At 38.6% G+C, this 18027-nt stretch overlaps 1 long non-coding RNA gene across 1 annotated transcript; it reads right to left on the bottom strand.

Moving 5' to 3' along the window:
* Positions 1-7503: 7503 nt before the first annotated feature.
* Positions 7504-17488, bottom strand: LOC310901587. The gene is made up of 3 exons (XR_014585924.1): positions 17322-17488; positions 12757-12842; positions 7504-12204 (listed from the first exon to the last, which is right to left on the bottom strand). It is a non-coding gene; the product is annotated as an uncharacterized lncRNA (long non-coding RNA).
* Between the last annotated feature and the right edge of the window lie 539 nt (positions 17489-18027).

Genomic DNA, 18027 nt, shown 5'->3' with positions numbered 1-18027 from the left:
GACACTATTTTCTAGCCTTTCAGTCTCTGAAAATAGAAGAAAACTCCCCAGAAAAAACTCTGTAACAATCACAAATTAATTGTATTTTTTTACCAATAATTTCAATCAAAACAGGTTGGATCTTTGATAAAGTGATATTTTAAAGGGAAAATTGCTACCATTGCTGAAAGGAACACCAAAATCCTGCAGATATGTATGCTTCTGTTAAAGTGGGTCAAGCACCCAGGTTTTCACCTAAGTCCTCAATTTTTAGTAATATTTTTAAACACCTTCATATCTCATGTCATGAGTTGTGGAATCACAATCTGAAGATGGAGGCAGTAAGCCTGCACAGCTGCAGGTTCATCTTGAGCTACAACTTTCTTGGACCGTGCCAGAAATAAGCCCGTATGATCTCTGTATAGCATGCATGCTATACCTAGCCTGTGAAAAAGAGACTTCAAAAAGACATTAACTTTATACTTTGTGATTCCTTGGCTGAACACCATCCCACACTTACAAAGCACAGAGAAATACCAAGGTGGTAACAAAATTGTCATTTTAAAACGGCAAGTAAAATTTCTAATACTGTTTTCCTTCATAGTGACTTCTATACTAGATCCAATTTAAAGCACAGATTGTCCTCCTGGGAGGGAAAAAAAAGCTTTTCATTTATTCTTCTTTGTGTCATTCAGTGTTTCTCTGTGTCATATCGGGCTATGCAGACAGTCACTCATGATGCCAGCAATCATCTGATAGTCTGGGATCAGGGCTAGGGAGAACTTTGAAATGGAGAAAATGCAAATCAGCATCACCTACCATAACCAGATTTTTAACCAGCACCTTGTATACTCTAAAACAAGGAGTCCTATATGCTTTGGATAAAGCAAAGATTAAAGATTTTTAGTCTCCTGGTTTGTGATGAGCTCCAATGGCAATTATTCTCCCTGGATGAGTTTTTTTAAAGTCGTTCTCATTTGGGTTCTCCACTGCAGTACAGTCCCCCTTCATCAGTTCTTCTTACCTGTGCAGTTGTGGGTAATTTAGCTTCTATCACACTACATGTTTTCACAGACCTTCATGGACGTGTCCACTCAGATGCATTTTTAATGGGTAATATTCAAAATGAGTTGGTGGTGAAATGGCATATGTAAAGACATGCATGCAGATATACATATGAATAGGAGTAAACAGCTTTTTTTTTTTTTTTTGGTGGTATCAGCTTAAAGTGCTGTCTAGCAGGATGAGATTTCCTTCCATCAGTCATAGTGAACACGTGTACTCTTATTTCATTCATAGTTCCAGGAAATAGTAATAATTTTTGCAGTAGGAAAGTTAATCTGTCAGGATTATAGTATTCAGAATGAGCTGCAAAGAGAAGGAAAGAACCATAAACGATAACTACATGTAAACTAATTGCTGGTTTTATTTTATCAAGCCACAAAAATGTAAAATACTCAGCTCCAGGGATTCTAAATGGATTGAATAATATTTTTTTAAAAAAGAAATCTTTCATTTGTTTTATTCCAGGATAATGAGTAAGTGCCCCCAGGACACTCTTGAAAGGAGATAATGCATCTCAAGAGCTGATTTCCTTTTTCTGGCAACATATTCAAACTGTAAAAGTATTTGGATTAAGCAACTAGACTGACTGGCTGTCAATACTGCAAAGCAAGTTTACAAAGCCACCTCAGTTGCACTGCTCAGCAGCAGCTATCTTTCAGTATTCAAAACTGTCAGGTATATTTTCTTCTCACGTGAAAACACAATTTTCTCTTCAAACTTAAGGTGCAACATAGGGAACAACTCAGGGAGTGAGCTGCTCGGGAATCCAGAGATATTTAGCTCAGGTGTTACTTAGATGTCTAAATTAATACAGAAAAGACAGAGATTCAAAAGCTTTGGAGCCCCAAATCTAGAATTTACACACAATGGTATGGAGCCCAATCTTACAAGCCCACTTTACTGTTCAGGGTTTTTCCTAAACCCCCTTTGAGCACACAACACCCAGATGCCCATGACTGGTGTCTCTCCAACTGATAACTCTTCTATGCAACGAAGGGAACAAAAATGCAAAGCCAAACTGAGGCGGCAATGCGAGCAAGTGGATTAGAAAAGGAATTGGTGATTGACAGATACGGGTTTACACAGGGCTCTGCCTTGCTGAATGATGGCAAATCAAGCTCCTGCTGCTTTTGATCCCTAGCTAAGCGGGATGGTGAGCCTAGAGGACTCCAGACAGGAATTTCTGACCTGCTGTGAAATCAGACACGACTGCAGCTCCCACAAACTAGAATCCTCAGCAAGGAGCACTACACGATAACCAGGCAGGCAGAGGCTGCAGTCTCACCTCCACCTCCGGACTGAGTGTGGGGTATTTCCCACCAAACTCTGAATCCCAAAGAGGCACGCCTGGTAGCGGGGTGGGCCATAACAGATGGAAATGTGGACCACAACTTCCAGTTTTCTGGAAGGAGAGACTTGACAAAGGTACACTTGAGACTGCTGCACACCTACAGGTGCTTCAGTAGAGCAGGGTTATAGAGCTGTGTTTCATATAGCCCCAGTAATGCCACGCACCCTTCTAATTCTCCTTGCAGCCCCATTGGAAAAACAGATAAAATGTTGGGGAATGCATCTACCTATGTGTTTAACAACCAGGAGTTATTATTTCTCCCAAAGAGTTATAACAAACCATTGACTTGTTCCAGTAATTTGTAACACCTCGGAAAGTCAAGGAAGATCTTTCTATTTTTAACAGACATTAGAGTGCTTCCATATTTTAATTACTATTTCCCCTATGTTTCTAAAAAGTCAGAAATACATATATCTAGTCTGTGTTACTACTTCTGGAATCCTACGTCCCTTTAATATTTAGACCTCACTCTAAAGTGAGAAAATGTTTCATGGTGGCCATTTCAAAACGGAAAAGCAAACCTGCTCTCTAAGACTTCGGCATGTTTGCACCCGTATAAAAATAAAACTGTCAATGAAACTGTCAAAAAAAAAAAAGGGGACAAAAAAGCTTTGCTGCCTCTATAGACATTTGTTATATAATGCAATTCACAACCCAATTATGGTTATATAGTATATAGCGCATATATATTATGTCTTTATATATACATGCCACTACAAAAACTCCTTTGCTAGTATGCCTCAGTTTCATTGAATGTGTTGATCTTTACAGCTTCCTTTTAAAATTACCAACCTTCAGGGGAGAAAAACATACAAGTACCTTAAGAAATGTTGATTTATGAACTAGAGTGGTCTTTATTTTTCTTGTAAACCTGGGTGGAATATTGATCAGTTATAAGACTGCTATAGATCTCACAGGTTTGCAAGATATATTATTATATTTCGAGATTATCTGATACTGCAAGAGAATTTTTCCCCTTCTTTACCATGGTCATACATTTTCCTGTCTCCAACTTTTTTTCTACTCTTCTTAGAGTTAGGGAAGCTATCAGAAAATAAAAACAAAAAGGAAGAAATCATCCTAGAGAAAGTAGCTTTGGGCCACCCCAGGTTTTCCCTATCCATCATAATGTGGGTTTTATTTCATACCCCACTGAGGTGGAATTTGCAGAATGTTTCTTGAATTACCATGAGGCACTCTTATGAGACAATTACTGTCTTTTTTCCCCACTTTTGCTTCACTCTGCTTTTGACAGCTGTTGGCGTTTATTATATAGCTGATGGACCCAGCATTAATTTTCAGTGAAGAGCTCTTCTGAAGGATACAGATCAGTTAAACTGTAAAGTAAAATGTATGGACTAGGATTGTTCAAAAGTAGGATATCCATCTTGTAGAGAATAAAAATATTCCAAAAATCTTCTGGAAACCAATTTGGTGCAAAAAATGAAATACAGAAATTTTACCAAAAAGAAGTTTTAGAAAATAATGTTTTGAAAATGTTGGAATAAGCAAGAAAATGCTGACTTTATTAGAACAAAAATATTTCAAAATGCTAACAGTTTCGATCGTTTGAAATCCAAGTCTGTGGCTCCAGCTTCTGGGGAATAATACCAGGGAGACAGGAACCTCTTCATAATATTCTCCGAATACTACCTGTCTTGAGAATCTCCCAAATAATCAAGTTTATCAGTAAGACACCATTACCAAACAGTAGCACATATACCAAGATAAATTGTATTGTGGGTTACCTATATCTTAATTACTTGTTCAAATAAACTGTGCAGATCCAGACCCTATGAAAACTTTGGTGAATATAACATTATATGCTATTTCAAAAGGCATTCTTGGAGCTTTAGAACCATTAATTATTTCAGATTCGTTAAAGTATTTGGGTGCTCAGAGTGCAGACCTTTCTCTGTCTCAAAGTAGCTGAAGTGTCTGACCTTATATTAGAAAAAGGGTTCTGAGCAACTGGTCTGCAATTCAGTAAAACCAGTGGTGCCAAAGTCAGTCATAGTCTGGCTTTCAGCTCCTAACTCTTCAGCTGAGGCTGTATAAGAATTACAAGTTGTATTTTGGCAAAAGCAACAATCATCACATATATGATATAGATCTGAAGCTTTGGCAGTGCTGTTGTGACCATCAGCCAGCTATCTATCCAAATTATGTGTGTCTTTGATTCTTTTCAATGCTCACTCCACGCCTTTTCTGAGATGCTGTCTCCCTTTTTATGTGGTATGAACTGCACTTGCTAGGGGTAATTGTTTTCCTCCCACCCTTAAATCAGGAGCTAACAGTAAGGGTAAAGTTGCTTGTACTCTTTCTGTGTGGAAGGAGACTTCTGGATCTGGGCCAGAATGCAAATGCACTACTTCCAAAGCGCTCCCCTATGAAGGGTCATACAATAATTATTTTGCAGATGTTGAATTTTGTTTTATTGCACTGGAATCTCCATTGATTCATGTCAACAAGATCTCTAGAAATTAAAGAATTTCTTCATTATTAACACGTATTACAGTCTACAAAGCAGAACTGTGGACTGAGACAGAAGGTTAGGGCAAAACCATCAACTAATCCTCACATTAATCAAACCCAAAGATGTTCACTGTTGATTTTGACATGCATCTGCACCCTATCTTCGGATGGGCATGGAATAGTTATTCAGCATATGTAAGTCTTACCAGTCTTATGGGGACTGGTTTTGTTTTGCAATGATTTTATTCAGGTCTCAAATTCATACCCCTCCTGCAGAAGTTACTGAACACTTACAGTCGGAAGAATATGTATTGGAAGAAGTCTTCCAAACTGAGGTGTTATATTCCCAAGTAAAATCTAGTACAGTCACTTACAGCATGAGACAAGGTCTGCCAGATGGACCACGATCCAACACAGCTGGTTCTAACATTCTTGTCACCACCTTGCTATCAATATCATCCTAATTACACACACTAAAAGAAAAATATCTTCAAAGAATTCCTTAATCAAGAACCTTACTGATACAGCCTCCTGCTGGAAACATTCTTTTCCTTGCCATGAGCAAGTTTAAGTGCACAACGCTATGATTTGTTAGGTGGAAGAAGCTGTATGACAAAACACTTCAGGGATGCAATGCTTTTTGCCAAGCAGCTGAAACTGTTTTTTTGATAAATGCTCGTGTCTCATACTATTAACACTGTCACACAGGTAAAGTTTGATCTGCTGACAAAATCTCTTGTGGCTGTCTCTTAATCTATTCAGTAATCAATATTAACGCTGTCATATGTCTCAAAACATTCCTTTTAGCTTGTTTGTTTCAGCATGTGCTATATATACTCACATATATTTCACTCCATACGTTCATTTTGTATGTGTATATACATTTCATTCCAAGTAATAATATAAATTTTCTCTCGTAATTGCAACAAGCCAGAACGTAACAGAAAGATACCCTCGCAAAGAGCACATTATTAAAGACTTGGAAAACATGAGATGGAGCTGCTTACATAAAGCTGCAGTTAGCACTGACCTTCAGGGTCCATCAGGATCTCAGTGTAGTTCAACAATTTTGCTTGCTGTGTTAGGAATCTGGCTTTGTAACCTCAGCTCTGCCTGATATCAGCAAGAACGGACAGCTTGGTCCATCCCTCTCATGACTGAGCACATCACATTTCAGATGTTTATGCAGCCAAGTAATAAAAGTTGCAGTACTGTGATAAACGATGGATGGTTTGCCTATTCCGTCTGTCTCATAATATTAAAATAAGCTGTGATGATGCATAAGCCCAAATACTAGCCTGTGCCCTCACACCTAATCACTCCACTCCAAATTGCTAGTGAAGATGACCTTTCCAGATTAATCACACTAGACACCTTGACTCCTTCACGGTGCAGCAGATTTCAGTTTTCTCTTAAACACATATTTCCTTAAGGCCGTCAGAACTACAAAGTTTAAAGAAAATTAGCATGTGTCTTGGCTTAACCGAGACCTGAAAGGATGGAACTGTTATTTCTTGGAGACCAAACGAGTGTAACTTTGAGAAGTTCGTTTTCACAAGCAGACGCTGCATTTTAATAATTTATCCTCTCAGAGGAGCAGATTGTACCTTGAAGTAGAGCCTGAAAGGTTCTACCCTGCAGGGAATGCAGCTACAACAACAGAAAACTGAAAGCCATTTGGCTGCTTGTGACCAACTCAGAGTTGGAATTGGCCAAATTCCACACACAAGCACAGAGACACACAGCGTCTGCAACCAGCTCACAGTGCCAAATTGCAACCATATTTATAATCCTTTCAAAACACTTGGGTCCATTTTTGTGGGAACAACAAACATAAAAATAATGAAAAAACAATATTTCTTTTAGAAAACGAAGTGTCTTCTCTCCCACGCACCCAGTAAAAGAAGTCATGTTGCATTTCCTGCTATTGAGTTGAACAATACCAGCCATTAACATTTACAGTTTCTTGTAAAGATTTCTTTTGAATTAATATATATAAAAAAAGAACCCTAGAACCCTTAAAGTTTTGATATACATCATCTTTTCTGACTAAATCCAAGAAAATTACTCATACCTGACTGTGTAAGCAAACACTCCTCCTAATTTAAATTATACCTGTTCTTGCAAAGCTATTGTTTCAACAACAAGAAAGTGGTTACTCTTTAATATGCATGCAAATTGCATTTAGTAGTGGCACAGAATGAGCTTTGTACCCATGCCATGTGGGTATTAAATACGAAATGACAACAAAGAATCTCTCTCAACTCTCAAAACTAATGTTAAGAACAAATTCATTTTTTGTTGATACTAACATCTTTAAGAAACAACATTTTCATATGCGCTTGCACATATATATAAAAATCTTTTACATTTGCACATAACTGGGTTTGAGGGCAGACCGTTAACTGCTGTCATCAGTCAACAATATTTAAATTTTACACAACGTTAGTCTTTCCTTTGCTGTTGTGCTCTGCAGAAGTTTAAAAATGTTTGAAACTCTGCTTGATGAGACAGCAATTCTGGAGGACCAGCTTCTTCCACTGCTCTAAGTCAGCCTGCAATAACCAATTTCATTCTCAGAGGATAAGATCCACACGATACAATAATATTTCTAATAGCATCAGAATCTCAGACTGAAAGTTATTTTCATATCTGAAGCATCAAATGTTTATTGAAGGGAAAGTATCACTTTAGAAAATGAAAAAGGAGAATTTTTCCACTGAAAAGTAGGGCAAAAGAGGAGAAGGAAGGGAGAAGAGGGAGAAGGGTTATTCCCTGAAAATGGGCAAATGTGGACTGCATGATGCCACTTACAATTCTGAAACATGAAGCAGAGCTGCAGTAAAACGACATTAGCAGCTTTCATATGATAATTCATATAGAAGAGAAGGTTGTTTCTGGGTGGAGCACTAGCCAAGACCAAGTTCACTGAACCTAGCATGCCATTCAATCAATCACAGGAAAAACAATGAGAGCGCGAGCTAGGGGGAACTTTTATTTTGACTGTGGCAGATGTGAAGGCAGGGGGTGAATGTAGGGAAGGGAAAGCATGTAAAAGTGAGGATTGGAGAGAGCTAAATACTTGAAATGTCTCCGAATGCACATATATTATTTATAACAATAAAATAATTATTCCTGCATTGACATACAGGCTGGAAAACCAAACAAATGCAGATTTATATGGTATATATAACACATCAAATAATGAAAAAAAAGTTAGTGGCATTCTGCCAAGTCTCCCCCAGTCTCCCCACCCCCCTTCCCAGTCATTGACTTTCAAAGAGGAAAAGATTTCAAACAACAAATTCTATGCTGACTTCCAGGAGATGCAATGAGAAGCGATTTACACTTAGTCGTATCTTCTAAATTGTCCTAAATCAATTCAAGTTTCCCATAGTTACTTGCAAGAGCTTTGTAGCTTGCTGGGACAGACATACAAGTTGAGATTTTCTTGCCTATGTCTTTTACGTAGGATTTTTCATCCCCTTTATTTGCTGCCTTCTGGCATCATTTATTCTTATTTTAAAATAAAAGCTACAAAGGCTGTTCTATTTTCATGGAAATTACTCAGCAGTAAGAATTTCAATTCATTTCCAGAAGAATAATCTTTGTGCTTGTCAATTCACCCCAGATCATTTGCTGGCTTTCACAAAGCAACTTACTAATCAATGACAAATTAAATAATGTTCTATATGAGGAAGACTTCAGAGGTGGTACATAAAATTTGGGATTCCTGGAATATCTTCAGACTGGCTACAGTTCATTTGCATGAAAATATGACTGTTAAAAACTGCATTGAGCTTTCTGTGCTGCCCAGCTCAAAGTAAATCCTACTGATGCATGGGTCTATTTCCTTTAATCATATACATACATTCACATTTGATTCAACACTCTTGGTGTACCTTAAAAATGTTTGTATTTCAAAACCGCAGAGCTATCATACCAACACTTTGCTGCACTCTTTGGGAAAAATCATTCAGGCTGCTCTGAGAGATGTAAGCCATGCTATCAAAATGCATTGCTTTAGAGCACGGCTTCATTTTGAAGGAGTGTGGGAATCATTCACAGTGCTGCACTCCTCAGGGTTTCTCACCAGGGGCATCATTTCAGAGTCAGGTATTTTCAAGTACTCACAATTGGAATAAATTTGCCCTCACTGGAAAAAAAACACATGGCTTGCATTTGACTGTAATGAGACCTCACTGTGATATAATGCTTACAGAAGTGCCCTTAAATTCCCATCCTGAGCTGTCCACAAGACCTACAAGGTCATTTCAGGATGCCTCAGCCTTTTCTCCAGCAGCAGCAACCTCTCTTGGGCCCAGCTACACCAGCAGGGTCCCATGTTTCCACAGGGTGAGAGCCCAGAGCAGTTTAAGGAGCTGCAAAGCTTCCACACCATGCAATCAATCCTATGCCAAAAATTCGGGCATCGCTTAGCAGGCACTGGACATGTGCCTGACGTATGTGTAGTAGTTTCTGACTTCGTAACCTGATGCACACTGCATTCCCAGAGTGAGAACACTGGAATATCAAAAGTTTAGGAATTATTATATTTTAATATCTAATACTAGAAGGGACTGCAAGACTGTGGGGTAGCAGAGAAGAGCAGTGCATGGAAGGAAGGAGCATAGGCGAAGTCCCTGCAGATGTACCATGGATTGGCTACTCTGCCTAAAGCAGTTTTGGTTGCATCTCAGCTGCTTTGTACCACTACATTTTTTTCCACACAGCAAACATAAGGTTTTAAACAATCCACAAGAATCCACATTTTCTCTAGTGGCAGATGGTGCAGGATGCTGGGATAATCTCCCCAGACTTGAGAAGGTGTACAATAAGGAAGGAAAGATTCAGTTTTTAAAGTAATTGAATGTTTGATCACAAGTTGGCATTCCGCAAAGCTGTGTGCTGTTACTCTGACAAGTTCTTAAAAGTAGAGTTAGCTAATAAAAGAACTTTATTGATTGTCATGCCACATCAGGTCAGAAATTCATTTAGTATTTTATTGCATTTCTAGCACCAGATGTTTCAGAGGAAGGTGTGAAACTCCCATAACAGAATTATGCAATAACTTGATTATGAGAGAATCTTCTTCCTATGCCCAATGCTTAATGGTTATAGCATTATTACTCTTCTTCCTATATACTGTCATCCTATTTAAAGTTGCTGCAGCTGTTCTTTGCACACATAACATGCAATTCTAACAATCTTTGCCACGTTATTGAAATGCTATCCATGGACAATGAGTTACACAAGTTAACATGCGAACAGTATTTCAGTGGTTTTCTGCCTCTTAAAAACTTCCTTTGATAACAACTGTGAACAAAAAGGTACCTATTCTGTACAAATCCATACTATTTTCATAGTATGTAAAAAAGAAGAGGCATACATAAGCCCATAAATGAGAAGCTAGGTTAAAAAAACACTTCTGCAACTGCTCTTAAATATCTACTAAAAAAATTGCTTTCATATACTTTCCTGACAGTAGCTCCCTTTCAAGAAAGCTAATGAAACCGAACCCAAAGCAGATGGGAATACAATCAAGACAAATTTGTTTTCCAATTCCATTCAGTTGTTGTGGATTTTTCTTCACTCTTCTACTTTCAGATTCCTCATCTGTTTTATGGGTTGCTACTACTCACTCTCCCCATAGTGAAAGATCAATACATTCATATTTTTTAAAGTATTTTCAGATCTCCGAGTGAAAGGGGCAACTACATCAAATTCATTTTGTGTTTATAAAAAAGAAAATTTACTTTAAAAGTTAATTCAGTGAAGGCTTCAAAATTCAGATCAATACAGATCTGAGAATTGAATATAGTGAATCTGAATGCAGCGTTATGTATGTGTTATTCAGTCTGGCTCTGACCCAATAAAGCACTTAACCACGTGCCTGGTTTTACATGCCATAAGTAGCTCCATTGATCTCCGAGGCACTACTCACAGCTAAGTGCTCCACTGGACTGGGGCCTTTTTGCTGTGGGGCAGAAAGGGAAGTGCCCCAACCATTAAGATACCCAAGAATCCAATTACATTTCTCTCCCAACAGATCTACCTATAGCTCTGTTTATCACCCCGACCATGTTTTCTTTAGTCCACAAGCAAGGCTGTTTAACTTACTAGCTTCCAGAAGGGCAGGTGTTATGTGAGCACTCATTTCAGCAGATTTAACATCCTTAAAATTAACCACTGAGTTTTCAAATGTAGGCCATGAGTATTTCAGAAATAAAAGCTAAAACACCTCTCCCTAAAGTAAATGAAAGTCAATGGTATTCAGTTCGCATTGAAAATTTTTTTTCAGTCTAGGTAGGCACAATGAAAGACTTTGCACTACAAAGCTTCTCAGTCAGTGCTTCTGAAATAACACCTTTGGCTCTTTCTTCCTACAGGTTAAGAACAAGCAAGCTCTCATGTTTCATCAAGAATTTGAGAAAGGTATTTCTTTCCCTTTTGGAAGATGAGTACAGAATAAATTAAGAGCTGGCCTTACTGGCAAATACTTTTCATCAGTTTCAGATTAATTTGGGTTCACCTCCTGGTTCTCTTAGTTCACATAAATATGGGAGATTTTGCTCTTATGCTTGAGTACATCAGGCACCACCTTGAAATACATGGACTTTGATCTCCCTGAGGGTAGTAGCTTGCAATTACTACATTGCTACCATATTGTAAAAGGCCATGGGAGAGTTTATATTAGTATTTTAGTTGGGTCTGGGAACTTCAGAAGAAAGTTTTCTAACCGTACTCACCACACCTCAGTTCACAACACAGAGCAAACTCAAAGGGCACAAACATGCTGATTTTTGGATGAAGCTGATGTGGAAAGTGTACTCCAGAGGTCAACTCAGGCACTCCAGGCATTAATGGGCTTCTGCCCAAGGGATAAGAGTACCTCCAAAATGCTCAGTGTGAAGCTTTCATCCCCAGCACGAACATCATCTCCTTCTTGCACTGAGTTACTCAGTAGTGTAGATGACAGCAGAAAGCCATAACTTACAAATTAAGGTAATTGCCATTCCACTCAAGGTTCAATTCTCTGCTGGACAGTAAAGTCTGATCCCATTTCTGAGTGATGCAAAACAACTCAGTGAACCATATTTCTGCTGCAGAATAGTACAGGTGTGGAGATGCTTTAGGGAGATTGCAGCAAAAGGCAAGATGGATCCTTCTCCCAGCGTACCAGCAGCAGGCTGGTCTCGTCTCCCCCAGGCAGCAGAAGTGAAAAGAGTGCATAGGAGATCACTCCATTTTTGTGGTGGTTGTTTTTGTTTGTTTTAGATGTTAGTTGAAGTGAAGGTAAAGATCAGGAAGCTTCATTCTTCTTACATGCAGGTCTGAGAAAAGATTTTAGATTTTCATACCAGTGTCATTCTGTTCTCTTCACCTGAGCTCTGGTTCCTTGCAGTAGGAAAACTTAATTTCACACACATGGATGGGCATAGAGTTTGGTCCTCTGTGACTATGTTTTTCTGGACTTGGTGATACAAAACACATGAGCATTGTGACACAAAGCTCATAAAGGTGACCCTAGCACACATGTTCTGACAGAGCATCTATTTGACCCCTGTGGGATTTCTGATCAGATCAACAACCTGCCTGTCTGGGGTCCATGTTCAGCTCGACATAGTCATGGGGGTAGGCAGCATGGTGTGAGCCTCTCCTTCTCCTTGTGCGCACACAGTACAACTCACTCTTACATCACTTTGCAAGTGTCACCATCTTCTCATTTCCTCCCCTAAGGAACCTGCACACATGTGCCACCTGCAGTGTGGATTTCCAAGAAAACTCTCACCTACATATTAAAATTCATTTCACTTGTAGGGATCTGTTTGGAGTACTGAAATGAGTAAATATTTTTTAAGGGCTAATACAAGAAATTATCTTACCTCCTTAGAAGATCCCGTGCTGTGCTTTGTGGAACAACACACCATCAGTTTGGCTTCTACGTGGTTTCACAAGAGCCTTACAAACTCTGAAAAACATAGCACAATTACCAAAGCATTTTGCTTAGTTAAGTATTGTTTTCATCTCTATTCACTTGTAAGTTTAATGCAAAGTTACAGCACTTAAAATATTGTACATCCATGAAAAACTCTTCCCTGCCTCTTTTTCAACTCCATCATTATGTTACAATTAAGCCAAAACAAAGATTCTTTTCCCCTGCACACAAAGTATAAAAAATATTTACTTTACACTGCAAAAGCAGAGCTCTGTTCAAATCCAGAAAATTAACCTGGGGGTATTTGCAGTAGAAATGTGTCTTTTACAATGATCCCCTTGTGTTAGAACAAACACAGTCAGTCTAGAATCAGTCTGGCTGTGGATTCCTCTCACTCTCAAGTGAGGCTTAGTGGAAAAGAAAAGATGAAAGCAAGGAAGAGGTTTTATAGTGCCTCTCGCGGTCTTTTCTTCCTCTGGCTAGAATATGATTAAAGATATCTCACAAACTGTGAATAGGCAACATTTCCTAGCAGCTATTTCAAATTCTGCCCTTGAGGATAATAAAAAAATAATAAAAATCTTCATTCTTACACAGCATTTTTTACCCACAGATTTGAAAGCCATTTCTTGTCCCACTACTGGGACAAGTGCCCAGGGAAGGGCTGGAGGTCTCACACACGATCAGAGGAGGAGCTGGGTGGGAACCTCCTCACCTTCACATGCCAGGGCACATTCACAGCTGGGCTGAGTAAAGCCTGGCAATGCCACCCTGAGCAGGGAGCACAACAGAACATCACAGCATTGTGGGAAACAGCCTCTTGTCTCAGAGCCGCTCCCTGGACCACTATTCTCACTCCATTACAGCTACAGCAATGACTAGCTGAGTCTCCAAGACAGAAATCTTTTCTTCATCATATTATATTGCAATTCCTTTTTCATCTGTCTTCTTCACTTCTAAATCAATTCTCACTCAATGTATTTTTTCTTTGTTTCATTAACTGATGGTTTTAAGGACTCTCAGTGTTGCATAGTTAATAACTTTTCTGTAGCTCGACTTTTTTCCATCAGTTCACATTTCCAAACCAATTAATTCCTTGTTGTTTTCCAATGGTTATTAAAAGGTAGAAAAATCCAGTTTAACCCAGTCTAGCATCTGAGGGATGCATCTATATGCTAATTACTTTTCCAGTTTGCTAGCAGAAAACTCTACATGATAGAAAGGACTATTTTCTACAATTATCAAGGGCCAGATTTTTAAATGTAGTTAGGTGCTTAAAGGTGTATAAGTGCCCAGCAGGATTTAAGAAGTGCCTAGAGATCTAAATCGTATTGAAATCAGCGTGATCATATTAGGGGGATACCTCAGAAGATACCTTAATACCTTTAAGAGACCAGCTCCACAAGATGCAAAAATTAGGTAAAAAAATGACTTTAACACATTTAGTAATACAATGAGGAAGTTAAATGTTTAAAACAGTAAGGTATTTTTTTCTTCAGTTAAAAATATTTTAGGTTCATCAGTAGAATTTGCTATTCAATTATTCAGTTCATAGTGCATTCAAGCAAGTGACTTCACCTAACCAAAAACCTGAAAATATTTCAGTATTGCCATTGCCAGAAGAAACTTTTTTTTCCTCGTTTTCTTAAAAAACACTTACATTAATTCTTAGAAAGGGTAATAACCTGTGAGTTAGATAAAGTGATATTGTTTTCTGCTATTACCAGGAGAACTGCAGAAAACACATTGTCAATTGAAAACTGGCTTTTTTTGTTGTTGTATATATAGTTGCTGGGTTTTCTCCATCTGTGCTTCCAAATGGGCTTAAGTGGTTTTGATGCCTCAATTGCATTGACTCCTTACTGTGCAAGATGCTCCAAGGCTGAAGTCATGGCCAGGCTCCCTGCCCATTCACATGGCTTAATTGAAAAGGCACCCTCAGCACTTGCTCTGGCAGATTTTATCTGTCCCATCCACTTCTGATGAAATATCACCTGAGCAGCCTCAGACAGGTGAAAACAGCTTGAGGTCCTTCTCAGAAAGGTCCTAATAGCTCAGGGAAAGAGTGGTTTGCAGGGGGCTTGAATTCCAGCAGGCTCAGGTGAATCCAGCATTTTCTACACAAAGCATTGGAGCTTAGGAGAATACAGAAATACAGGTTACTCCAGACACCAACCATGTTTTTACAAATAACTAGAGTTTGAAGATTGATTTTTCTAGCAGCTTAGAGGAGGTTATACTGTATTACCTCACTCTTTAACACCCTTTAAAATGGGGCTATGGGTAAAACTTGAACAAGAGTCTCCATGTGAATTGTCAGAAGTGACATGTAGCCCAGAGTCCAGAATCCCCAAATGTGTAGGTGTTACAAATACCCAAATACCTGTTGGATCACCTGCTGGATCTGGGTCTTCAAAAAGAGTTTGTCCAATTTTAGAAACTGTGAGAAGTACTAACTTGCTAGAAGTGGGATCATCTCTCAAATACATTTTGTCTGAGTCATCCAAACATGACCTCCTGCCTTCTACTATATGAATAGTTTTAAAATAATTTTAACCCTTACAATAGGCATCACATCAAGAATAGCAAGCTAGTAAAATAAAGTTTAAGGACTCTGTGGTTTTATTTAACCCTAGGACACAATGACCATGCATCTCTTAATGCTATCATCTCACAGCCTTAGAAGTGCAGCAAAGCAAAAACAGAGGAAAAAATTTGTTGCAGCAAAGTGGTTCACTGCTTGTTTATCCGATTCATTCCTTAGTCCACAACTTGTATTTATTTCTTCCCTAGAAATATTGCAAACTTGCTTAAGGACAGGATGTCTCAAGGTCTGGTAATGGGATTTTTAGCCTTTCACACCCAGCTCATTTATCTGAACACGGGTAGGTCTCCAGGTCAGTGAGTTGTTACCCCGACTCTTGTCCAGCGGCCTCTGAAAAATGAATGAGCAACTTTCACACTGCGGACAGTTCTCTACCTAAAAGTTATCTGCCAAAAGGGGATAGTAACAGAAGGAGAGACATAAGTACACAGGGCTAGAGCCAAAATTTCTTTACGAGCACAAAAAAAAGTAAAAAGAAAAAGAAAAGTTCCCTTGATGCTCCCGAGCAATGCTGGTAGGGAGATTTGAAGACACCAGCACCAACCAGCCCATCGCTTCTGGACAGAGTTATATTTTACTGAATCTGCACTGAATCAGATTTCTGCTGGGCTTGCTCAGTACAGTCAGCAATAGATTTGGGATAAAATAGGAATTCCTATCCTTTAAAGAAAATTCCAACGTTGTGAAACAGAAGCTTTGAAAGATCAGTAAAATCCAACATTTTATTTAAGAAATATTTTTTATAATATTGAACACTAAAAACAATGATAAAAACCAAAAACCATAACCTATATATACAAACACACACACTCACAAGAATAGCTGAATATCATCTTAAATTGAGGGTATAAAAAAAGTAAACTTTATAGCCATAATGACATAGACAAAGAAAGCTTAGGCAAGATATTTCTTTTTGCTTAAGTTTCCCTCTCATTAAAAACATTCTGAGCAGCTCTACCAGGTACAGACTTTAAAAGGGAAATTTTGACACGTTTTAAATGAGTCAAAACTGCAGGAGCTGAACTAACTCACATTCCTAGCAGTAAGCTTTACTTTTTGCTTTCCTCCAGTTCCCTGCTTCCCACATGGCAAAAATATCTTCATAGCCCAGCCCAATCTAGTCTTCCAAAAGAAATTAAATTTTTACTATTTATGTTATTTTATCAAGTCAAGGATTAAGCCACGCTTTAATAAATAAATACATCTGTCAAACTTTAAGCACAGCTGAAAACAATCCTTCCATTTACCAGTGGGTTTCAGCAGACCACCACAGGCATACTTCAGCAAGCCCACCCTATCCCTGTCCCCATGCCTGGTGCTTTTGGAGCACACTGTGGGGACCCAATAGAGACAAACACCCCAGCACAACAACGCAGGCAGCTCTGGCCATCCCACACAGAAAGCCACCTAACTTCTTCCAAAGCTCCTACCTCACCAACACAGGGGGTGCCTCTCCACACAAGAAAGTTCCTTCAGCAAAATGTCATGCTCCAGTACTAGCTTATTACTATATACTTCCAGATCAAGACTATACGTACCTGGTTCTCAAATAACATCCCCTATTGGAGTGTATTCTTAAAATCAAATATAACTTGGGGAGGAAGACAGTGACAGAAGACTGTTAGACCATGACCCCAGCCACTGCCTTTGAACCACGTTCCCTCCCCACCAGGAGATGAGCACCCTGGGCCTGCCAACACCAACATGAGTGAGCCAGCACTAGATGAACAAATGGAGAACACCTTCGCACTTCAGTAACAAATACCCTTAAGAGAAAGCATGTGAGGATCCTTACGAATCCCCAAAAATGATGACTCTAGCCAACACAATAAAATAAAGTTTTAAAAAACCAACACCCCAAATCACACCCACTCCAGATGAAACCAAGTACAAAATAACAGAATGACCTCCATGAGCAGCTGAAGAGCAGAAACATCCAGAGACCGCTTTAAAATATTTTCTTCATCTTGATTCTCTCATTCCTGGTTATTAAAAACAGCATACAAATACATGCAAAAGACAAACTTTGAGAGCAAAATTCATAATGCTAATGGATACATAGGAAAAACAACCTTACCAAAGAGGTTGCTTTTATAGTACCTTACTCCCTTTCTCAGTTCTCACTATGCCCTAATTGTTCCACAGGTGTGAACTTGATAATCTCTAATGATCTAATTGCTTAGCATGCTTAAATGATTTATTATGACCTGATAGTTTGATGCTTTTGTTTCAGATTTCAGAAAGTTCTTCAGTGACAATGAATGTGACCATTTTTCCCCACATATATATAGGCAAGTTTATAAAAATTTATCTCTAGGCCACCATGCTTGTATCAATGCTAATAAAAGAAAAATAGCAAGTTATATGTTTGATCATTTTTCATCTGTAATTAATATAAATCAGATGCAAACCTCATTGATAATTGCAAGTACAAATTGCATGATTTGCTCTGCATGGGTATTTGTTTGTATATACACCTTAAATTCATGTCTCCTGTGAGTACAATAACTTAATAAGATTTACTGCATATCACACTGCTGTGTCTGAAGAATATTGCAGCATGCTACTTATTTGATGTACACAGAAAGTTTTCCTAGGAGACTGAATGTTGAA

The sequence above is a fragment of the Anser anser genome, assembly GCF_964211835.1.
Source record: "Anser anser genome assembly, chromosome: 6".
NCBI lineage: Eukaryota > Metazoa > Chordata > Aves > Anseriformes > Anatidae > Anser > Anser anser.
The sequence above is the reverse complement of the archived record's forward strand: the minus strand, read 5'-3'. Positions and strand labels throughout refer to the sequence as shown.